Here is a 24,931-nt window from a genome sequence, read left to right as displayed (position 1 = left end):
TTTGGTGTTTCTTCCGTTGATCCAGCTCATGGAAGTTGAATTCTTAGACCAGCCAGAGGAGTCTTGAAACGTTGAGAAAAGTTTTCCTCCCCAACACTAGCAAGGCCCGCTTGATCAAAAGTCCTCTCTGCGTTCCATTGTTTCTGGATGGCTCAGCAAATATTTGTTCACTAAACATGGACTCTTTCCAGTCTTCTTACGAATTTCCTTCCTTCCCTGGGCCCCGACCCTCTTCTTCTTAGTCCATAATGACATATATACATCGTATTGCTTGTTTTTGGAATCTCTAATGTTTATATGGATTCCCAGGTGTATGTAATCAATTTTAGTTCCTCCTGTGACTCTGCCTCATGTCCATTTAATTCTTAGGCCAACTAAAATAACCTTAAAGGGCAGAGAAAAGTTTCCCTCCCCAGCAATGCTACGGAAATCGTTCTCTTTGTTTAAGACAAGAGAGATTCTGGCAGCGTCCAGGATTAATCAGCATTATAAGAGTAAGAAAAATCATAATGCATTAACCATATTTTGTTGACCGCTATCTGTGCACTGATGTAGGGTTGGGATTGAGACAGCCGACTGACCCAAGTTCCACCCTCCTCTTCTCTGAGTTGAACACCCATGTTCCATTGGCTGCTCAGGATCAAGGCTACACTGCAGCCTAATGTGGTCACATGTCCAAGTTCTGGCCAAAGGAATATGGGCCTCTCCCAGGAACTGTTCCTGTTTATATCCTTTCCCTGCTGGCTGTCCTGGGACTGAGGGGTGAGCCGTCAGGACCAAACAGACAACAGCAACACCCAGGAATGCTGAGCAATAAGACAGAAAGAGCCTGGGTCCCTTGTGGCTTCAGATGGGTTAGGACCCTTCAGTGATGATCAATGCCAGCTACCAGACCAGTCTTCCTTGAGAAGAAGCAACTAAGCATCCTCATTAATGTAATAGAGCAGTGGGAAGAAAAAAAAAAGACATCCTTCAGAACTCAAGTTGTTTCAAGTAGAATAATAACTGCTACCTGCTCTTGGACCAGTTTATGTGCCGGGCTCTCTGCTGAAGGGCTTCCCTGCATGATTGCATCGCATCCGTGCCATCACCCCATGAGATGTACCACTGCCCCGCATTACAGAAGAGGAGACGGGGGAGGGGGTCCTAGAGGTGATAAGTTACCTTCTCCGCATCACACAATAGTAGGAGTAGTCCCCAGGGATCAAGCCTGAGTTCCCGGACTCCAAGCCCATGCTCTCGTCTGCCTCCAGCAGAGCAGGGGTTACAGCAACCATGTCCTCTCCTGGGCCACCTGTGACTGGCCTCCTGGAGACACGTGTCAGAAGGACATCCATGGTGACAAATGAAATCAGATGGGCGGGGCCGGGAGGGTGGACGTCACCGGAATAGACCAGTGCTCTGGTTTCCCAGAGCTGCCCTAACAAAGCACTTCAACAAGGGGATGGAGGGGCTGAGCACAGTGGAATGTCTTGTCTCACAGCTCTGGAGGCCAGAAGCCTGAGGCCAAGGTGTCAGCAGGCGGAGCCCCTTCCAGGGATGGGTGTGTCCAGGGCTCTCTCCCCGATGCTGGCAGTTCCTCTTCTTATGGTGGCGTGCCTCCCAGATCTCCATGACACATTCTCTGTCTGTGTTCTGACTTCCCTTCTTATAAGGTAGCAGATCATAATGGATTAGGATCCCACCGTACTCCAGTATGGCCCCATTTAAACCAAGCACACTGACAAAATTACCCTATTTCCAAGTAAGGTCACGGTCTTAGGTGCTGAGAGATTGTGATTCCGTCGGTAGGAGGTGAGCATCTCATACAGGCATTTGCTTTCTCTGGGATACTGATTCCCATTAAAAAAAAAAATGGAATTAGAGAAGAATGTCCCTGAGGGCTGAGATACCTCACATGCTTACTACTTAATGAATGCATAATGTTCCCAGTGCCTCCGGTAAACAAAAATTGATTCCCTATTTCCATACTAGATGAAGCACATAGTAATAATCCCATGTGAAAGCTGCCAAGGTTAGAAATTAGTGGATTTTAATCCCACGGCAAGCTGATGGGGAGGTCAGTATCAGAAATCCGACTTTCCATCTGGGAACCTCAAGGAGATAGATTCTGGGAGTAGAAAGAGGTGACATTTCTAAGAAAGAAGGTAAGATTCCAGGATCTTCTCATGAGCAAAAATCTGATTTAGAAGATTGGGCTTCAACAGTGCAGGAGAGAGCATCAAATCCCTGACGACGGAGTGGGGGTCTCAGGATCAAACAACCTCCTTGGAAATAAAACACCTCCCCCTCCCATCTGTCCTGGCCTGCCTCCTACAGCGCAGCAGCTCTATGGTGTCCCTTTTGCAACTGGACACACCAAGACCCGGAGAGCTGGTGGCGCCTTGCCCCAGGTCCGGGTGACCGAGGTGCAAGCAGAGAGCCACTAATTTCCTGGCTCCTGCTTTGCCCCAGAGAAGAGGGCTGGCTTTGCCTTCCCTTCCATGGCTGGACAACTTGATTCATACACGAGAGCGATTCTGTGACCCACACATGCTTCTTTCTGATTCAGTTGGGGCACGGGCCATATTTTTTTTGTAAGCAAGAGGCTGAGAAAAACCATCAGTACCACCCTGAGTGCACCATTGCTCTCTCTCTCTCTCTCTTCATTGTCTTGACAACATGAATGCTTTTGTCTGTTGGGACTTGAGCTGAAACGTTTTTTTTTTCAAAGCATGAACAAGACAGAAGTTTCTGGAATACGTTTTGCAGCTTCCCAGGCTGTGGGTGCTGGTGTGTATAATGAAGAGACAGAATCCCACACAAACAATTCTTTGTATTTCTTCTGCTGGCTTGTTGATGGTCATTAAAACATAGATTTCTGGGAAGAAAAATAGTTGTTCATAAAAATAGCGGCAACAAAGGGTGTCAGGTGGCTCAGTCGGTTGAGCCTGTGACTCTTGATTTCAGCTCAGGTCGTGTTCCCACGGTTGAGGGCCCAAGCCCCACGTTGGGCTCAGTGCTAAGCATGGAACCTCCTTAGGATTCTCTCTTCTTCTGTCTCCCTCCCCCAGTCTCCAAAATTCAGAAAATAATAATAATAATTTCAAAAAACAGCAAGATATCTGGCGTTTGTTAGGTTCTGTTTACTGATACTGACGGTTTCCATATTTAAGGAGCTGGTGAGAAAAAGAACTGGAGGGCGGTGGAGAGGAGCCAGGGGCCTCTGAGAGTGACGCCAACGTGGTCTTCCTCGGCTTGTCCTTCGTGAAAGGAAGCCTGCGCCTCTTTCTCCTCCAGTGAGGGCTGTCTGTCTTCAGAGAAAAGAAACGACTCAAGACAATGAATAAAACGGAGCGTCCACCACGCCACCGATTTTGGCGGGGAGGAAACCAGACATTTGGTCTCTGACCCTTGACGTTAAGGAAAAGTAAGGGTAATTTCTGAGGACGCTGTTTTAACATCGGTAGGAAACGCGACGCCAACCCGGACAGAAACAAACCGACATTTCGTGTAAATACAAGAGCTCCTGGCATCGCTTTCGAGACGAAGAAGTTCAAATGGTGGTGACGCTGGGGTTTCGTGCGCATGCGTGCTCTCGAATAACCTCAAGATGCAGCTTTGCGAAGACAATGATTCAAGGAATTAAAGACGTAAACTCTAATTTGGCACCGGGACTGTTTACCTTTCACGAGCTATTTGAGAGCTCTCCTCCTAATTCTGGGTGTCTGGGACACTTCCGTCATTTACAGTAGAAACGTCCACGAAGGAGAAGTTTTATGTTTACCGCTGCCTCGTACAGTGTACGCTCATATTTCAAAACGAGAACTAATCTATTTCATTCCATTTTACAGTATTTGGTCTAATAAATTCCTTCTAACCGGAAGTGCTGAAAAATTTAAAAGGCTTTTAAAATATTATTAGTCAATATTCCATTTGTCATAAATTTACCCAAACTTTGGAAACAGGCGCAGGAGCTAATTTTGCTTTGCCCCCTTGCAAATGATCGATAATTCACAGCTCTTATTGATTTCAATACAACAAGGTATTAAATCCTGTCAAGTGCAAGTTTGTTTGAATAAAAAATGATTTCCTTCTAATGATAAGATTTAGCTAATTTCAGGGTATTGCCTCGGCCTACTGGCTACACTTTTAATGTGGGGGGAAGGCAACGTTACACTGGGCGAAAAACAGCAGAGCTAGAAAAATAACAAAAATGTGTGTTGCGAACACAGCGAGCGGTAAGGGGAACAGATGCTCCCTGTTGGAGCAGAAATGTGGAAGTTTAGGCTCTCTGATTGTGGCAGTGTGCGACTCAAACACCCAAAGCTTTTTCGAGAGGAATCTCGGTTTATTTCAGGCTTCCAGAGAGGTGCGCCTGGGAATCGGTATGCTCTGAGTGTCTGCGTGAGGCTTGGGAAGAAGACGGGCGTCAGGAACGGAAAGAGTTACTCTCCCAGCCAGGTGTGCGACAGCCGCGTCCCGAGCATCCATAGAGCAGGTGGAGGTTGTTGCATGGGGTCCCACTAGGGGGCGCTGCGCATCCTTAAAGGTCAAGGACTCAGCCTTCCAACACGGATGCTATTTCTGCTCATTCAAGCCACAGAGACCGTAACAAGCATTTGATACCAAAATCAATGTTCCCCTTTAGAAGAAAGAGTTTGGGCTGCTAGGCCGTTTTGCTGGGGGAGATCGAGTTTATTAAGTGACCGAAACCTCTATTGTCCCAAACAGAAAATATTGTCCTCCAAACACTTCTGAATCCGTTAACACTATGCTTTCGTGATGCTTTCCATGCTCCGAAGTTGGCTAATCTAGACAACGCACCCTGAGGAATTAGGAGAGAAGGTCCTTTCTAACAATATAAAAGTCAAAATACCATTCAAAGTCAACTTTTCAACAAACTCCTCTTTATCCAGGCTAAATCTTGAAATACGTTTCTAGGAATATATTTCTAGAAAATATTTATTTTGAAATGGTGACCCTTGCCCTGACAAACGGACCTTTCTTGTTAAAATGGGACTCCCAGTAGTATTAATTGTTTTTCCAGTAGTATTAATTTTTGCAGGAAGAGACATTGAAGGTTCTCTGGAACACACTTGGGGCTGGATCGGGAGCACGTGCCAAGGGCCGGTGGCCAAAGTGGACTGTAGGCACCGGCAGGTGCTCCGCAGGGGTCAGAGCTGGTCACAGGAGCTGGGAGTTGTGCCCTTGCCTGGGGGGAAGGTGGCCCATGGCCTGAGGAGGCTGCACCCCCAGCTGCCGGGCTCTGGACGAGTGTGAAAACTTCCCTCTGACCATGTTTCTCTATAATTTGGGAGAGGGTGGCTATCATTTTGTCCCTGGCGGGCAACGCCATTGCCGCACAAGGGAAAACAGGTCTTCCCGAGAGGGTGCTGTTGTGTGGGACCTTAGGAGTCATTTTGCTACACTCTCCTGGGTTCTGTGTTTCTGTCTGATCGTGAGGACAAGATTCTCATCGGACAAGCAAACGCCGACCGCCCTCATACGCTCCCCCACTGGACGGGAGCCTCCGCCCGCACCGACGTCCCTTCTCACTGACCGTTCCTTTCACGCCTGCGTCAACTAATTTACGAGGTGGAGGCCCATCCTAGACAAAGGGGCTCGGCTAATTCTCTCTAATTTTCAAAGGAGGAATGTCAACGCAAGTTGACAAATTGTGGAGTATTGTAAATGTTGACATTTTCCAAATAAATGCTGTCAACACATGCACCAATATTGTGATATAATGGCACTAGGCATCTATAATTATGGCATTTATAGAAATGTTAATTCACAGCAACCGCGGATTTGCACTGGGGTGATGAGATGTGGTTTGGGGATGTCTAATGATCCTGGGTCTTCTTCCCAGAAGCCTTCAGTGCGCCTTTCCGCAGGGTTCCAGCCCTCCTCTCAGAGAGTGCGAAAGATCCTCGACGGAGGCCCTTGGAGGGAAGGACCGGGCAAAACAGTCCTGTGGTGCCCTGCCTTCACCGCCAGCCCATCCCTAGCCCACCTGACTCCTTCTGTCCTCAGCAGTGACCAGGTGACTTTCAAGTCCGAGGGGACTGTGTTTCATTCCTGAGTCTGACACTCACTTGGTAAAAGTCGTCTTTATTTATTTTTGAGAGACAGAGTGAGCAGGGGAGGGGCAGAGAGAGAGGGAAACAGAGAGAATCCCAAGCAGGCTCCGTGCCGTCAGTGCAGAGCCTGATGTAGGGCTCAAACTCAGGAACCATGAGATCATGACCTGAGCCAAAATCAAGAGTTGGACCCTTAACCAATGGAGCCCCCCAGGTGCCCTGGTAAAAGTCATCTTTTAAGACGTTCTAATTTCCTCATGCATGAGACAGAAGAAATGCTAGTACCCAGTCTGCTGGATTGCTGGAGAAGGGCTTGTTTTGTTTTAATCACTGGTCCTAAAGCACTCTTCACGGAGACCGGCTTTAGTGAGTCTTGGGAACACCCTCCATATTATGTCTTTACGACTAGTTACGGGAAGGGGTTGGGGGGCACCTGGCTGGCTCAGGCGGTGGAGTGCATGACTCTTGATCTTAGGGTCATAAGTTCGAACCCCACATTGGGTATAGAAATTACTTAGAAATAAAACCTCAAGAAAAAAAAAGAATAGTTATCTGGCAAGACCAAAAAGCATTCTTATAATTATCTAATCAAAATATATACAAGATTTTGAGTACATTCCCATCCCACACTAACCCAACGCAGCACTGGTTTCTTGCAGAATTGGAAAGTGATAATTTTTTCATTTTCGAATAAAAATACTTCCCCATTTTCCTCCTCTCTTTCTCGCTGCACAGGTTTAAAGCATGTCATCTGGGGTGGAAACCGGAAGTCAGTAATTTTCAAAGAACTCCAGCGATCGTGAGGCAGTCTGGGAACCCAGAGCCAGTGGCTTAGAAGCCCTTCAAGGTGATTATAATGATCCTGAAGTGTGAGCCCTTGCCCCTCAGCCTCCGGTCTGCGGAGGGGGTGTCAGTGGTCCCCCTTCCCCACTCACCAGAGCGCGGGAGGTGCATGAAATGTGAAAGGGCTGTGGGCAAGTAAAACCCAGACAATAAGAACCCAACATGTGCTGATTCTCAGAGGCCATGTGGGAGGCAGCATGCTGTGTCCAAGGAGTGGATGATTTAAAGGGTTTTTATGCCAACGTCTGTGATTCAGGGTAGGTCGTGAATCATTCCCAGGGGTTACCAGAACGCCTCCCCGTCTCTGCGGGGTGTGGGTCTCAGCGCCTGGGGGGTAGTTGTTTAATGGCTACGGAGTTTCAGGATGGGGCGATGCACAGATTCTGGAGCTGGATAGATCTACCATATGATCTGGATATGACCCATATGATGGGAAGCCAGTTTGCTGGCAAACTAAGACAAAGTGGGGCAGATAAAAACAAGATGTGAGGGGCGCCTGGGTGGCTCAGCCGGTTGAGCGTCTGGCTTCAGCTCAGGCCATGATCTCACTGTTTGTGGGTTCGAGCCCCACATTGGGCTCTGTGCTGACCGCTAGCTCAGAGCCTGGAGCCTGCTTCAGATTCTGTGCCTCTCTCTCTCTGTGACCCTCCCCTGCTCACACTGTCTCTCTCTGTCTCTCAAAAATAAATAAAAAACATTAAAAAATATTTGTAAAAAATCAAGATGTGAAGTTCAGTGAGGAGTCCATCATAATAGTTCAGTTCCAGATAAGGACACTTGTGTCCTAACAGGAGAGGAAGTAACAGATCCCAGAGAGCTGGGAGCTGAATTAAAAGGGTAAGCTGAGTCACCAGACATGAAGCGAGGAAGCTAGTGATACCACCAATGACCGTGACTTGATCATGCTTCTCCGTGTTAAAAATCACTGTGCATAGAGGAGATGCGATCTGACTCCCAGCCAGAGCGCACCCGGAGCAGGTCTGGAAGGCAGTCTGGGAAGGGCAGAGGACACCAGGACTTGGGTACAGCCCCAACACACCCCTGCACATGACACGGATGCAGAGAAACAAGACAAAACCCTGAGAGATTAAACTAGTCCACAATAAACTAGCAGTTTACATTGTAGTGGGAGAAAAGCTATGAATATTTTTTTTAAGTGAGCACATTGGGATTTTTTTAAACCGAGATTTTTAAGAAAATGCACATAAAACTATCCCAGTGCGGAGAAGGGGAAAACGAACAGATTCGGGGCTTCATTCTTCCTTACAAAGCCTACTGAACAAAGCCCTGTATATTTTTCTGGCTCAGGCATTCAGGTAAATGTGCAGAAGGAGCGTCCGGCGAGATGGATGGTCCCTGTCGGCCCCGCACCTGCGTCTCTCTGTCCAGGTTGATGTGACAGAGAGCACTCATTCCGTAAATGCCGACAGACTGAAAAATAAAGGCTTCATTCAGGTGTTCCGGCTTTTATTAGGCTCAGATTTATCGCCTTTATGTTAAACAGGAAAGAAATGTTCGGCCTTTGTGAAAAATCGACTCACTCTTGTTGCTTCTGTTTCATCTGGTGATGAAGAGTAGTTAATCCGACGTCAAGGATTTTCACGCTTTGGGCCAAACTGAGGTACAGAAATATGTTTACACACATACAAGAAACACCAGTGTGACTCTTACCAGCTAAAAGGGGGTTAAGTTCCTTTGGTTTGCACAAGACCGATGGTTGATTGGAGTCTTGTTTTGAGGAGCAAGCTCAGCACGGAGAGAGGAGGGGGGGAAATGTTCTACCAAATGAGGCGGACGTTTCCCATATGATTGTTTTATGTGTCTTTCCCTGGCATTTCCGTGCCGTTACTTCCAATGGAATTACTTCTTTCATTGAACAGCTCTGGAGTCAGTCCTAAGATTAAGGTCCAGTTTTATGTGGCTTTGACCTCTGGGGAAATCAGGAAGCCTTTGAATAGCCTAACCGCAGCTCCTGCCTGTTGTGTGGTTACAGGCGGCCCCTCACTCAACTCACATGTGCGCACGCACACACACACACACACACACACACACACACACACACTGGGCATCGCTGTATTTTACGCAACTGGTTAAACTGAACAATATATACTGGTCTCCATCCATGCCCACAACAAACCCTTGTTTTACTCCGACCACTAGGAACTGCTCTCGATGACACAGTGAACAGGACAGATCTAGTCCCCGATCCTCTAGAACTTACGGTGTAAAAGGCATGGGCAGTCTTCCGTCCCGTCCATCGAGTCACCTGATGCCTATGGCTCCCTGCAAAGGACGCAAGGCAGGGGCTCTGGGCGCCACTTCCAAGGTGACAACTGAGGTCCAGCAAGTTAGGGCACACGGCCAGAACCAGCGAGGATGAGCTCAAGCCCCGAGTCTGAACACGGGGCCCCTCCTTCCGCACCTCACAGCCTCCCGGTGTGCATCACGGCAAGGCAGACCCCCACGGGCGCGTGCACAGCCCCCCAGCTCTGAGAGCGTCCCAAGGAAGCAAGTGTGAGGCAGTGATTAAAATCGCAATCATCACCCTGAGGCATTAATTCCATCATTCTCTCCATCCGTATTTTTTCGTGTTCCCATATTCTCACTTCTCACAAAGCTGTTTTGTGCTCTCAAACCACCTGGTGAGTCCCTGTCCTTGTGAAAGATGCCAACTCATTCTTGTCTTTCCCTTACATTGTTCTTGCTGTCACCCCCTCGTAGCCAGGGCTGCCGAGGGACGGGGAGACACCAATTCAACTCGAATCTCACATACATTACGAATTTTTAGAAGTGTGGCCCATATCTTGCTTTGGATATACAGTGCTTTTTAAATGTTTTTTTATTTATTTTCGAGAGAGAGACAGCACAAGTGGGGGAGGGAAAGAAGAGAGACAGAATCCAAAGCAGGTTCCAGGCTCTGAGCTGTGAGCACAGAGCCCGACGCGGGGCTCAAACCCACGATCTGTGAGATCATGACCTGAGCTAAAGTCGGATGCTTAACCGACTGAGCCGCACCAGGTGCCCTACTTTTATTAAAATTATGATTGATCTGAAATGTGAATGTAACTGGGGGCTTGCGCTTTTATCTGGTGAATCTGCTCATTCTGCCCAACAGCACACCCTCCCCCACCTCCTCTTTCTGTGAGATGCGTCCACCGGGTCTACGTCATTACTACCACCTAACTTCATGTTCTCCTTCCTCTTTAGAAGTCTCGACTGATAAGAAAGTGAGATGCAGTGGGGACCTATTTCAAATAATTCCTGACCACATCGAGGTCACTTCCCTCTGAGAGCCAAGATACGCATAATCAAACCAGGAAGTAAACACATAACCCAAATGCCCGATGCAAAACCGTATTCATTTCCTTCAATAAATGCCAGTTTTGAAAACTGGAATTTATGAGTTGGGAATATATATTTTTAAAAGGCACCGACATTCTATTCAAAATAAATAAATAAATAAAAGCCCTGACATTCTAATGCAAGGTTTGATCTTTCCAGTCTCCCAGAAATGAAATTCTGATAGAGAAAGACAAAAGGCAGAATCCTTTGGTGGAAACACATAATCAGATGCCTTGGATGACAGCGCTTTTTGAGATGGTCCCTTCACGTTTTCAGAAGGACAAAGATTGGGCAGGGAGGGTGGGGGAGGGAAGGGGATATTCGGGAAAACTTCAACACCTTAAGTGTTTAAAAATATTTCTAAAGTGGGGTGCGCGGGTGGCTCAGTCCGTGAAGCGTCTGACTTAGGCTCAGGTCATGATCTCCCAGTTCATCGGTTCGAGCCTCACATCGGGCTCTGCACTGTCAGCGAGAGCCTGCTTGGGATCCTCTGTCTCCATTCTCTCTGCCCCTCCCCCACTCACACTCACTCGATCTCTCTCTCTCTCTCTCTCCTTCTCTCTCTCTCAAAAATAAATAACCAAATTAAAGAAGGATGTGTAAATCAATCTTAATAAAAGATTTCTAAAGTTGCAAAATCACATTGATCAAAAGAAACCATCAGATTTGTAGCAGGCAAGAATGCTTTAGGACAGCCTTCCTTTTAGCGACAGAGAAACAGGACCGTTTGTGTCCCGCGGCCAGGGTGTGACTGACTTGAGTCATTCCCATCCTAATATTAAGAACACTAGAGGTGAACTTTTTTTCCACTTAAATGAACAGAATTATAACTTCCTCCCCGAAATGTGAAAAGGAAAAGAGTGACGTTCAGGGGAGATGGAGATTAAGGTCGGCACTTACGCTGATTCTTGGAACAAATGTCCCACATGGTAACATCCATGTCCAGCGACCACCAGGGGGAATGCAGGTCGGGCCTCCTGATCTGGAGCTATTTAGATGGACGCAAACAGCTGCCAGTAAAAGGGGGCGCCCGAGGAATTTCGGGAGGAGGGAAACAAGCAAAGACAAGAGGAGGCCGTGGGAGGGGTGATGGGACACATCCTTTGCTGGGTTCGCCCTCCTACGCTGGCCGCACGGCGAAACCCAAGCGGGCAGCAGCTGAGCTGACCAGCAAAAACTACAGTCTGCGGAGTGTCTTCTGGAACAGAGCCGCAGACCACCCTCGTGCCCCCCTGGGCCAGGCGAGGCATGAGACAGCGCCGAGCAAGCCAGCCGTCCCTTCCTGTGACCTACGGCTCTGCTCCGTGGGCAACGCGAGCTAGCGCCAGGCAAGGGTCATCACCGGGGCCTCCAAGGCCCTGCAGACAGCAGGACGCGTGATCTTGCCAGCAAAACCGATGACAAAACGGTTTCAAGTGGTAAACTATCAGGGTGTCCCCATCACGATACCAAATGAACTGCACAGAGAGAGGAAGAATTCACCTCAATTCTCAAAGGAGTGTACTTTAATTTGAAGGAACAAGATGTTTAATTAGAGTCAAAGTGGTTTGGGAGACAACATTCTAAAACATCAAGACTTGGGGCGCCTGGGGGGCCCAGTCGGTTGAGCGTCCAGCTTCGACTCAGGTCATGTGATCTCACGGTTTGTGGGTTCGAGCCCCACGTCGGGCTCTGTGCTGACAGCTCGGAGCCTGGAGCTGCTTCAGATTCTGTGTCTCCCTCTCTCTCTTCCCCTTCCTTGCTTGCTCTCTCTCTCTCTCTCCCCCCAGAGTAAATAAACATTAAAAAATAAAATAAATAAAACATCACAACTTTTAACAAACACGATCTGAGGTTCCTCAGATGGAAGACGAAGGAGAAAGACCTCCTCCCGTGCTGTGGAGAAGCCCCGATGAAAACAGCCACACGCACAGTGCGAAGGTTTCCGCAGCCCGGGTACAGTCACAAACTGCAGCATTCGGTCTCAGGGGGAACAGGGCATCTGCACGAGGCCCTTTTCAGAAACAGCTCTGGGTCAACAGTCATGTGGATGGTACCAGAGGCCTGAGCTGCGCCCCGGGGCAGCTGAGGAGGGACTGGCACACGGACGGACGGCGCCCAGCATTGTCCCAGGAAATAGGATTTCACGTACGGCTGGCGACACAGGGAACACCATGCAGGTGTACCTGCTCCGAAGGGATTCACGGGTCCTTATAAAAGTCATGGCAATCGGGGCGCCTGGGTGGCTCCATCGGTCAAGTGTCTGACTCTTGGTTTCGGCTCAGGTCATCATCTCCTGGTTCATGAGTTCAAGCCTTGCATCGGGGTTCATGCTGGCAGTGTGGCTGCTCGGGATTTTCTCTCCTCTCTGCCTGTCCCCCCCCAATAAAATTAAAAATAAATAAAGTCATGACAATCAACAATGAGGCATAACAATTAACATTTCAACCACTTATTTAAAAATGCCACAGAAAAAAATAAAATAAAATAAAATAAAAATGCCACAGAATAGGGGCGCCCGGATGGCTCAGTCGGTTAAGCATCTGTCTGACTTCAGCTTAGGTCATGATCTCGCAGTTCATGAGTTCATGTTTGTGTTGGGCTCTGTGCTGACAGCTCAGAGCCAGGAATCCACTTAGGGTTCGCTGTATCCCTCTCTCTCTGCCCCTCCATTCTGTGGACAGGAGCCATCAGGTCAACACCAGGACCCACTCCCCAACCTGCCAGGCTGCAGGCTCTCCTTGCTGCCTTTGGGAGGAAACACCTTGTCTGACAATAGAACAAGAGAAGAAGGTAAGAAACGAGGTTAAGAGGAACTGTATTCCGATGTGCCCCTGGATTTAGCTGGACCTGCAGCAACACTATTCCCTGAATACTTTAGCTACATCAAATGTAACCTTTTTGTTTCTTTAAGTCCGTTTAGATAGGATTTCCTGATATAGGCACATGAGGACAAACTGATAACATTTCAATTTAGGACCAAGGATGGCTAATCTTGGTCATCCTGCTTTGTGGAAGAGCATCTCGAATGCAGTGGACACTGGAGGGAGGGCAGGAGAGGGGACGCTTTATCCGAACAGCCAACCTGAGAAACAGGAAGGTGATCTCACCGCCGCCCCTCCCCCCAAACGGGGGGGTTGCCCCCCACGTGGTATTCCCCACAAAATAAAATGCTTGATTTGGCTCATGTGTCTCCCTTGGGGGTGCTTTATAACTAAATGACCACCTTTAAAAATCGTGCTATTCCAAAAGAATGTTAAGTAATTTTGGTGGGCTTGTGAGTTACACAGACCAGTGGACTTTGATAAACAAACCTGTTCTCAACTGATGCGCTAGAAAAACTAGTTCTAAAACCATTAATCCTGAGTTAAATTACATGCCTCTGGCCTCATTCAGGACCCAGATGGAAGAAATTAATGATTCTCCCCCAGATAAGCCTGGAAGCCCAGGACCATGGCTCCAACCTTCCTCTGGAAACTGGGACTTTGGAGACCTACAAAAGGCGCATTAGTGAAGCTTCCAGAGGGGCAGACGGGCAGGCACTGCACACGCAGGAATACACCAACCCAAATCAAACAAACAGCCCGATCCAGAGGCTCAGACCTCCGTGTCCACAGGGGAAAAAAACAGCTGCTGAAATGTTAAGGGTAATTATTTGGGGATAAGGTTTTTTATAGTCCTGGAACATGGCTTCCTTCCGGCCACACACCAAAAAAGTAGACCACAGGGTATAGGACTGAGCTGAGAACAAGAGTGGGTTGTTCAGATCTGAAAGAGGGAGGGATTCTTTGCTTTTGAAGAGGCTGACACTCAGAAATCCAGATCCGGAAGGGAGGTTGGTGAAGACAGCACTCCGCAGGTATGACTACAATCTGCTGGCTTTTAAGGATTAAAAACATACAAAGTCCCTCCGTGGCTCTGGGGCTTAAGCGTCTGACTCCACAGATTTCGGCTCAGGTCATAATCTCGTAGTTCCTGAGTTTGAGCCCTACATCGGGCTCTGTGCCGGTGATGCAGAGCCTCCTTGGGATTCTCTCTCTCCCTCCCTCTCTGTCTCTCTCTCTGCCCCTCCCCAGCTTGCTCTCTCATTCTCTCTTTCAAAGTAAATAAATAAACTTTAACACACACACACACACACACACACACACACAGTAAAGCAAAAGCCAATCTCGAGTTTCAAGAATGTCTATAGATTACTCTGGAAATAGACTGAATTGAAACACTTACTCTGGGCAGCAATCCCGTTCTCCTAAGGGACAAGCAGGGTACAAAGGACCTTTAGTATGACATCACCGTAAGTACTTACCTCTGCAAAGACCTCATTCCTAAACTTTCCGCCTCCTCCGTGGGCCGTGGGTGGAGCAGCATAGCCAGCGTGGGGGCCGCTGATGGTAGATCAGCACACCACACAGAGCTGACCCGGTGCGTTATCAGCTCACGGCTTTGCTGTTTTAAGCAGCTCCTTCTTAGCACATACTTTCTGTGCCAGGCTAAAATGGGTCTCGCTATTTGCCAGAGTTTTCAAGAAATACCAAAAATTCAGGTTTTTAGGTGAAATGTTGGAGTTGTCATGTTGGCCACTATTAGGATTCTGAATTTATTATGAGATCGCTTGCCGGCGGGACTCCCCTGCCCCACGGGGTCCAGCCTGTAAACGGTGAGATTGCTCTTCTGCCGTCAGACGTCCGTGGGCCCCAGAGCCTAAGAACTGCGTTGGTCTCCCTGGGGCCGCCGTGCTTGACCGTCCTTGACTGCAGTCCTGGAGGCCGAAGTCCTCAATCTGCAGTGGGCAGGGCCGCGTGCCCTCTGACACCTGTAGGGGAATCCTTCCTCCCCCCTTTCTAGCTTCTGGAATTTCCCAACAGCTTGGGACACGCTTTGGCCTCCAGCTGCAGGACTGGTCCCTGCCCCAGTAACAACATGGGGCCTCCTCCCGTGTTTCTGCCCTCGCTGGCAGCTTCGTATAAGGAAAACAGTCCCCTGGGAGCCGGGCCCAGCCTGCTTTCACGTGACCTCATCGTAACTGGCTACCTCCCCAACGACCCCATCTACAGATGAGGCCACTGTAATGGTTAATTTTGTGTCCCCTTGACTGGGCGAAGGGGGGCCCAGGTAACATGAGACACGACTTCCGGTTATGAGACATGACTTCCGGTTATGACATATGACTTCCGGGGCATCCGCGTGGGCGTCCCCGGAAGAGAGAGCATTTGAATTAGTTCACCTGAGAAGAAGCCCTTGCCGACCTGCGTGGGCACCGACCAGTGTGGTGGGGCCTGAATGTAACTCAGAGGTGGATTTGCTCTCTGCCCTTGACCTGGGACATCCTCCTTCTCCTGACCTCACACATCCAGCACCTGCTTCTCGGGCCTTTGGACTCATGGCGTCCCATCTTTCTAGCTTGCAGACGGCAGATGACAGGACTCCTCGGCCTCCATGGTCACAGAAGCTAATTTATGTAAACACATATTTATAAATATGTTAATATTTACATTATATTACCATGTATCTGGAGAATTCTGGCTAATACAGTCACATCCTGGGGGGCTGGGGGCTAAGACTGCTGTAGCCTGATGTTGGCAGGACCACCAAAGCCCAACTGAGGCGAGACAAAACTTTATTTACCGCTGGGCCAGACCTGAACTCCAGATGGTCAGGAGCAGGGAAGGACCCAAACAATGCATACATTGAGATCATATTGGCATCCATAGGATTCTGTGATAGCCAATTACATTGTGGCATGCGATCACCAATTTTGATGGGAACCAATCAAGTTAGTTCTTTGTTCTTCTAAATAACCAATCATAGTGGTTTGATGGGAACCAATCATAGTGGGACAGTGACTAAGCAATTTTCTGTAGGCTAGCCTTGATCAGACCACAGGAAGGGGTGGGAGATGTTTGCCACAAAACAGTCAGTAAGTTAACCCATTAATTCCACAAGAAGTTAACCCATGACATCCCAAGCTAGCCTCCAACAAAGGCTTCCTATCTTTTGGGGGCACAATTCAGCCCCTAAGTGTCCAAAATGGATGACCTTCCCACAGGCAGAGTACGTTGGTGCAACAGCAATGCTCAGAGCCAAAGTTTATCTAAACCAGTGAAGGGTGGGCATTGCCCACGTGGGGCAAAATTCCCCTGCACCTGCGGACTTGGGAACCCTAAAGAGCAAGCCATCTGCTTGCAGACGGCAGATGACAGGACTTCTCGGCCTCCATGGTCACAGACCATGCAGGGGGCTTGTGCACCATGGTACCATTCGAGACCCAAGCTCCCACTGCCTTGTTTCCCTGCTATCCGCTTAAACCGAGTCCTTCTCTGCAGCCCCGCTGAGGGGAGGGAAGAAGGGAAAATCCGGGCTGAGGCAGTGGTCTGCTCGTGCTGCGTGTGCCCTCGCCCCCCGCCCCCCGCCCCCGCGCCCAGCTGATCGCACCTGACTTGCACACACGTCTATTGGGCCATGCCACTAAGATTTGGAGGTTATCTGTTGCCGAAGCTAGCGTTAATTTTACTGATACGAGGCAGCCTTGAATAATACATAGCTATCCCCTGCGGAAGCCATATGCCTTCAATATGAAATTCAGCTTCTACCTGTAAAATTTTTTTTAAATAATAAAAACCCGCAGAAATTATGAAAAGGATAATCCATTATCTCCAACTCCCAGTCATTAAGAGTTTTAAAAGTTCCTGGTGCTTGTTCTTAATCACAACACCCTCTAATATTTATAAGCGTGTTAATATTAATATAGTGAGAATGACCAGACAGTCTGGTTGCAGGAGGTAATAGAATAAAAATTAAATATAAGCACTAACAAAAATTCATATAAAACCTTGTAAACCCTCTATCAAGAAAATGCATCAAACTCTTTTTATTACCTGCCCCACAGGCTATCAAAATGTTTGCATATTTAAGCCTTCTCTTGTTAAAGAAACCTTTTCCTTCTTCTTTATGGGCCATTTATTTTATTGTGTATTACGCCAACAAGAGAAAAATTGATCTGACATTTAGTCCTATATGTGATTTAATATAAATATGCATGAGTCTCGAATGTATTTTTTCCTATAACCACCAGCCAACGAGTTTCTCTGCTCCCGGCTCCAGGAGAGACTGTTCAGAGACCTTTGTAATCGGGTCTTTCCGGCGGAGGCCAGCGGCGGTTCAAGGGCCTGGGTTCAGCCTGCGGGTTATGAGCTGGCTCTGGATTCGGACGGTGTGGGTGGAGGTCCAGGCTGGCCTCCTGCCGCGGGCTGTCATCTCAAGCATCGGCCGCACGTCTGCACCAAGTTGTGACGACGAAGGCCACGCGAGGAGGGTCCAGAGAAAGGCAGCTCAGACTTTCACGGAGAAATGAAGACTGAACGAAACTTGCCTGAAGGCCGTCCTGCTGTCCCTTTTCATTTCTGTGGTCTCCGTGGGACCGAGGAGGGACCTGTGCCGGTGTGACCGCGGCTCCCTAGCCCATAGAGACTCACGGCCAGCAGTGCCTGGCCTTTTGGAAAGGTCCAGGCTCTTGGGATGGACGGTCCCAGGTCTCCCTGCAAAACTGAGGGTGCATTTTCTGTTCACGTCACCTTGTGAAGGGTTCTGGTTGCAGAGAGGAGGCACACAAGGAATGTGAAAGCAAACAAAGTTTTGCTCAGAAGACAGAGTGGAACGTGAGCCTGAGGGCATCTTGGACACTCAGCGTGAGAGAACATGTCGCTGGCTGCTCCTGGGGTCCCCCGCTTATTCCTTCCCAGGAGTCCCTTTCCCCACTCAAAACCCTGCCCGAGTTTGTGGCTGCAGAGACTCCCCCGTCTATGCGTGTTAGCGGCGGGGCTGGAGGATCCTGGATACAGCGGGGAGCTCACAAGTCCTGCAGGAAGGCTTGCGATCCACGCCCTCCCCCACCCCGGGGACACCCTGCGGACAATGGAAGAACAGCCACTCCCACCTCCTAATAAATACACTGTTCGTGGAGAGCGCTGTCCGGTGGAATACAGGATGTGCTGTCAGATTTAACAAACACAAGATGCCCAGGAACGTTTGATTTTCAGGTAAACAATATTTTCTTAAAAGATTTTATTTTTAAGTCAACTCTATGCCCAACGTGGGGCTCGAACTCACAACCCTAAGATCAAGAGTCACAGGCTCCACTGACTGAGCCAGCCAGGTGTCCCAACAACATTTTCTAAAGTACAAGTATATCCCAAACATTGTGTGGTACATACTTATACTAAAAAAAAAAAAAAAGTGCTATCTGAAACCAAATCTTAACTAGGCATCTTATGTTTATATTTGTTAAGTCTGGTAATCTTATCAGGAAGTCTTCTGGCAAACACAATAACAGTATTTGCTAGCAGGAGAAAACTTTTTTAAAATATTTATTTATTTATTTATTTTGAGAGTGAGAGATAGGAAGCGAGCAGGGGAGGGGCAGAGAGGGAGCAAGAGAATTGCAAGCAAGATTCTCACTGTCCTCACAGAGCCCGATGTAGGGCTCAAACTCACGAGCCTCAAGATCATGACCTGAGCTGAAACCAAGAGTCAGATGCTTAACGGACTGAGCCCCCCAGGAGCCCATTACCAGGAGAAGTCCTGTCCATGAACATGATACACCCGGTCCGTGTAGCAATGCATGTGGTAAAAATGCCTGGAATCTACAGATTCCTGAGCCCTGACTCCTGGACAAAGCACTCCTAAGTTTCCTGTTGAACAATGAAGGTGTGTCATGAGTGAATGTCACCCTTTGGGGACCAGTCACACCCACGTATTTGGTGGCCACGCGGATGCCTGCTCATACCCCCTGGCTGGGGAAGCCGCCATGTGGGAACAGAGCTGCTGGTACCCCCCCCCCCCCCCGTGGCCCACTGTGGCCTTCCTGGGAGGCCGTGAGTCCCCCAGCCTGGCCCCATTTCTGCATATGGCCTGGTGCCAGCCATCCATTGCCATGTGGGCTTCCTCTGACAGCCGTCCCTGGCTCAGAGATGTGCTAATGGCCTCGTCAAGCCCTTCCCAGAAGCACCCCGTGGCTTGACTCTCTGCCTGCCGGCCCTCCCGTCCCTGCCAGCTTTCCGGGACCCAGGAGGGGTGCAGACTGAAGGCACCCCTGCCTTCTTCCACCCTGTGGGACTCTCCCCCATTAAATCCATTCCATGGAATTCCTATGGGCACATGCTTTTGGGAGGACCTGAACTCACAAGAAAATGGATCCCTCGGAGAGCTCATTTGCTAAATCTGATCTCTGATGTGTCCTCAGAAGTCGAGAAAGTGCCTGGAGGGCTGGTCCGAAGTGCTGGACTGCCACCGCCTCACCTGTGCCTCAGACCCTCACCTGCCTTTGAACGGACTCACAGTTTGCTGTTGGGTGCTGTCCATGGTTCTTAGGAGTCCCACCCGGCAATCCAAAGTTTTGTGGTGTCCGACCTGCATTGTCTCACCCCTCCCAACCAGGCCTCCACTAAATAATGGCCGTTGCCAGGCACACACCCCAGAGGCTCAAGTGCTGAGGATTCAGTGCAGTTTTTAGGATGCAAGACAAGGACAAATGGATGCATCATCATCTACTGCTGGTAAATTGGGTGATGTCATTTGTCTCCCATGTGACCGTGTCCCGTTGCTGCCCACAGGAGTCATCATCCAAGGCAGGGCCACACTGACTGCTGTGGTGAACTGTGTCCCACAGGACTGTGTCCTAACCTCCAGGGCGACTGAATTCGGAGATGGGGCCCTCAAAGAGGTCATTAGGGTTACATGAGGTCATGGGAGTGGGCCCTAAGACAGTAGGACTCTTGTCCTTCTAAGATGAAGAAGGCCACCAGAGGCTCCAGCCTGGTGGCCACCTGCGGGCTGACATCCTGAACTTACACCCGCCTCCTCCAGATCCGTGAGAGAATAGATTTCTATTCTTTTTTGGTGAGTTTTTTTTTTAAGATTTATTTTTGAGACAGAGAGCACAAGCAGGGGAGGGGCAGGGAGAGAGGGGGCACGAGCAGGGGTGGAGCGGGGAGAGAGGGGGCACAAGCAGGGGAGGGGCGGGGAGAGAGGGGCATAAGTGGGGAGGGGTCAGGAGAGAGGGGGCACAAGCGGGGGAGGGGTGGAGAGAGAATCCCAAGCAGACTCTATGCTCAGCGCTGAATCCAACTTAAGACTCGATCCAACGACCATGACATCATGACCTGAGCCAAAATCAAGCTGATTGATTTGGAGGCTCACTGAGTCGGGTATCTAATTTCCTGAGCCACCCAGGTGCCCCACCAACCTTTCACATTGCTTGGATGGCAGGTGCGCCCTCTGCTCTGGGTCCGGCTTGTCATTTCTTCACGACTCACTTTCTCTGTTAGGTGTGAAAATCGAAGAGACCAGAAAATATTTGCCAACTATCGGCACAAGGCCAGCTGGCCAATAAGCATTTGCGATCACTGTTCTCATTATCAAGTCATTATTTCAGATGATGTGCAGAGGGACCCTTTCCTGTCATGCCAGTGACCCGGGAGTGGGCTGATCCCCGTCTGAACCCCATTTTCTCCTGAAAAGAAAAATGGGCATAAAACTGTTTGATATTTCTCCAGACACAAATGGATTTTTTTTTAAATGTACAGGGTGAAAACGCAGGTTCCTTTGGAGCAGATTCTTCTGAACACACAGTGGAGCTCAGAACCAAGATTTCCTATTTCCCACAAACCCCAAAGCCATTCCCGTGGGATTAGGCTAAAGGTATTCTCACATGTGGAGGCAAAAAAAAAGGGAAGTCAGTTCTGCTGCTGGAGGGATTTTGGAGGTAACAAAGCGTCCTTCCTCCAGTCCTCAGAGGAGGGAAGGCAATAAAAGAGGTTATGAATGTCTGGAGCTATTGGCAGAAACAGATTTTAAAAAACACATTTTGATTCATCAGCTTTGATCCAAAATCTTTATTACAGCAAATGGTGGATATTAGATAAAGATGCCTAGTGTCGCCTCAGTAAAGAAAGGATGGTGCTTTCCACCCATGTGAGCTGCTTAGGCTTTCACGGATTAAAAGCCTTTTAATAATACCTGCTCAGAAGTGCGTCTCTCCCCGTACAGTGCGGGAGCAGGAATCACCGTCCGGCCATTATGCCAGGCCTGGACCAGAAAGATAATGGTCTTGGGTTTATAAGGTTAGATGTAATGACACAGTACGCCCTAGAGCATCGGCAGTGCGGCTCTGCTCCATAAGGGTCCAGAAGTTCAGGCGTTTATCTGGATTTGGGACCTACAGAGACACACTTCTGCCCGTGGCCTGTCTAGGAGCAGTTTTATCACTTTTTGACACTAATGAGCGCAGTCAGGTGGACCCACCGGAGAAAAAGAGGGACGGAGAGAGAGAGCAGACGGTTTCTCTAATCTGGCACACACACGTGACACAGACAGAAGTGGAGACCGGAGGGTGCCTGCCCACTGCCACCCCCTGGCATCCTCCAGCCTCCTCAGCTTGGGGACTCCTCAGAACCCCAGGACCGGGGACGAGGCTTGAGGCTGCTTTTGAGGGTGGGTCACGTGGTGCCCTGTCTTCCCCGGACCCAGGTGATCAAACGTGTACAGGTCTGTCTGGTCTCCGGTCTCTGTCTGTGCCGAGCACCCTTGTCCACCTGCCAATCTGTCACCACTAATGAACTCACTTTGCCTTTAAAACTTTCATCTCATTCAAAAACCCCCCGAGTTCCTCTTCCCTTTCCTGTCTCACTCCTTTCCAGCACTTTCTTTCTCATTCTGCCTCCCGAGCGCATCCTCCTTTGTGTAGATGGTCAGACTCGAGTTGCAGTCTTGTGTGACCATCCCTGAAAGCCCACGCAGAGGCGTGCCCTTCACTGGGTGACCAATCTGTGATCATACGCACTTTCGGTTCGCCTTTCCCTCCCCATGGCAGGAGGCACTGAGCTCCCACCTAGAACAAAATATGAAAAGCGGAGCTAGGCACCTAGCACAGGGCACGACTCGCCATCACCAACACACACGCATACACATGCGTGCACATGCTAAAATCCTCAATCTATGCTACAGTTTTTTCACCCAGCCTCTGGCCCCTTTCAATATTCACACACACACACACACACACACACACACACACACACACAATAGAGCAAACCCTTAGGGGCACTTTGGAAGGCGCCTTAACTTAAAAACATCCTAAACACTCTTTTTAAAAAAAATATTCTATTTAAATGAACAATGAATTGTTCTATTGAATAGAACACAGGTCTCCTTCTCAATCTATTTTTAAGAGACTGTGTGCTCCTCGCTTCCTGGTGGAGAAGAATGTAACATTGTGGCATAAATAGATGCAGAGCAGACTGAAACCATCTCCCACTCTCCCTCGTGGGTCAGAAGTGGTCAAGTCAGGCATACGTCCTAGGATCAGACAGGCAATCTCGTAATAAAGGTGTTAGTTTCAACGGGGCAGATAATAAATGAACATCGCTTAGTTATGATAAAAATTCAGTTATAATCATTAACAGGCATAATTTAATCCCAACTTTGCTGACTTTTAGAACAGAACTGTGGGTCCCAGGGGGTCCTGGACACAGAGGACCTTTTTCTGCTTCAACACTGGAGGCTGGTTTGGGGCTGGCATGGTCTCGACACGGCCAGTAAAAACATGAACTCTAGCCTGGATTTCCAGGGGAGGGCTGACCCGGCCAGACTGAGACATGCCGATGTGGGTGTTTCCAAGCCCCGTCTTCCTCCTGCTCCAGAGCAAGCCACCTCGCAGACCAGGAGGGCTGATGGAGGGATGGGAAGCGGGAGCAAGGGCAGCTGACAGGTCCGGGGTCCTCGTTTCTGACACCCCGTACAGCGCCCCTTCTTAGTTTCCATGTGACACGCCACCTTCCTTTTAACAGGCGTCCACTTAACACCAGCCAACTCAAGGCGAGTCCCGCTCCCTGCAGCCAAGGGCGCCCGCCTCACAGGTGCCCAGGGTCCTAGTCCCACCACCTGATGGGTCTGATCCGTGAAACTAAACCCAGAGCCAAGAAGGTCTTGCCGTGACGTGGTGAAGTTCGTTTTTCTCCGAGAGCATTCCCTGCTTGTACCAGCCCCACCCCCACCCCGCAGGCTCCTGCTCACAGCGGGGTTTAGCGTCCGAGGCCCAGAGCGAGGCGGCGCTCCGGCACACGGTCACCTTTGATGCTCCCAGGCGGAACTAGCGTCCCGGACTCCAGGGGAGACTGTCTCCCCTCGCTGGCGGCAGGACGGCGCTGATGGAAGGGCTCTTCGCCCCACGGGGGGGCCTGCAGGGCGTCCTCGCTCAGGAGGGCAGATGCGCTAGCTTTCCCCCACCTCAGACACATGGAGGAAACCGAGGCACCGCACAGTGGACGTCCCCCCTCTGGACCCGAACGCAGAAAAAGGCGTGCCGTGCTGAGACCCACGGCAAGGTGGCGAGTGACTGCTGTCCGCGGCTCCAGTGCTCACGGGGCTTCTGCTGTCGCTGCCGTAGGTGCCTCCCATTCACGACCATTGACACGTTCCAGAGGATCGCCAGAGCAGGCCTCTGACGGGCTCTCATCTGCACCTGTCTGCCTCCCATGCCCGGTGCCCCCTGGTTTTCTGACTGGAGTTCTTCCAGTGGGCTAAGCACCCGGGGCATAAAGATACTCCTAACACCAGTATCGACTCTGCCTTCACTGCCACCCTTGGAACCACCGGCTTCCAACACTGACCGGGAATCAGGTGCCCCAGGCCCTGCCAAGCCTACTGCAGACTAGAGCTCAGTTAGTCCCTCCGACCAGCCGGTGACATAGGTCCTCTCCCGGCCCTTCCTCTACGGATGAGAGTGAGGTCTGCACACCCGTCTGGTACCCTGGGCGTGCTGCACTGTCACTACCATTCAGAGTAAAAGCTGAGTTGAGAGGCGCCTGGGTGGCTCAGGCGGTTGAACATCCAACCTCAGCTCAGGTCAGGATCTCACGGTTCGTGGGTTCGAGCCCCGCGTCGGGCTCTGTGCTGACAGCTCAGAGCCTGGAGCCTGCTGCAGATTCTGTGTCTCCCTCTCTCTCTGCCCCTCCCCTGCTCACACTGCGTGTGTGTGTGTGTGTGTGTGTGTGTGTGTGTGTGTGTGTCTCAAAAATAAACATTAAAAAACTTTTTAAAATAAAAATCCCACTGGCTGTACAGAGGGGCTGGGAGGGGGTGGGGGGGCAGTTAGAAGATTCCAGTCTGTGCAAGAGGCTTTGGAGCACCAATGCGGTAGGAGGGAGAACAGAATGAAAGGGGAGGCACAGGAGGCACCTGGGAAGACGCGCACTTAGACGAACATCCACTTAAATAAAAGCACGCCGTGGGCTGTTTTCCTAGGCCCACCTCGGATGCAGGTCTGGCAAGGATTATTCAGAGGAGGTGAAACGCACTAATGGTAACAGAATTTGGCCACTTTCAACAGGCTTCGGGATTGCTGGACACAGAGCTTTTACAGCCTGTTGTGCCTTGTGAGTCACTTAAAAAAATTAGGTGTTGCGGGACGCCTGGCTGGCTCAGTCTGCTGGACACCTGACCCTCGATTCCGGCTCAGGTCGGGATCTCACGGTTCGTGAGAACTAGCCTCACGTCAGACGTCAGGCTCTGCGCTGACCGCCTAGAGCCTGCTTGGGATTCTCTGCCTCCCTCTCTCTCTGCGCCTCCCCTACTCGTGGTCTCTCTCTCTCTCTCAATAAATAGACTTAAAAAAAAAAAAGGTGTTGCTTTCAAGCCTTCTCCAAACTGTTTGG

The 24,931-nt window shown here is 49.8% G+C and overlaps 1 long non-coding RNA gene across 3 annotated transcripts; it reads left to right on the top strand.

Moving 5' to 3' along the window:
- Positions 1-1,391: 1,391 nt before the first annotated feature.
- Positions 1,392-10,252, top strand: LOC115278326. Of its 3 annotated transcripts, none has more exons than XR_003902810.1 (5): positions 1,392-1,511; positions 5,877-6,025; positions 6,798-6,909; positions 8,410-8,526; positions 10,113-10,252. It is a non-coding gene; the product is annotated as an uncharacterized LOC115278326 (long non-coding RNA). The 3 variants fall into 3 exon arrangements; XR_003902809.1 differs by having other exon boundaries at positions 5,852-6,025; XR_003902811.1 differs by lacking the exon at positions 10,113-10,252 and adding an exon at positions 9,066-9,118 and having other exon boundaries at positions 5,852-6,025.
- Positions 10,253-24,931: the final 14,679 nt, after the last annotated feature.

Source organism: Suricata suricatta, chromosome 14 (genome assembly GCF_006229205.1).
Source record: "Suricata suricatta isolate VVHF042 chromosome 14, meerkat_22Aug2017_6uvM2_HiC, whole genome shotgun sequence".
Classification (NCBI taxonomy): domain Eukaryota; kingdom Metazoa; phylum Chordata; class Mammalia; order Carnivora; family Herpestidae; genus Suricata; species Suricata suricatta.
The sequence above is the reverse complement of the archived record's forward strand: the minus strand, read 5'-3'. Positions and strand labels throughout refer to the sequence as shown.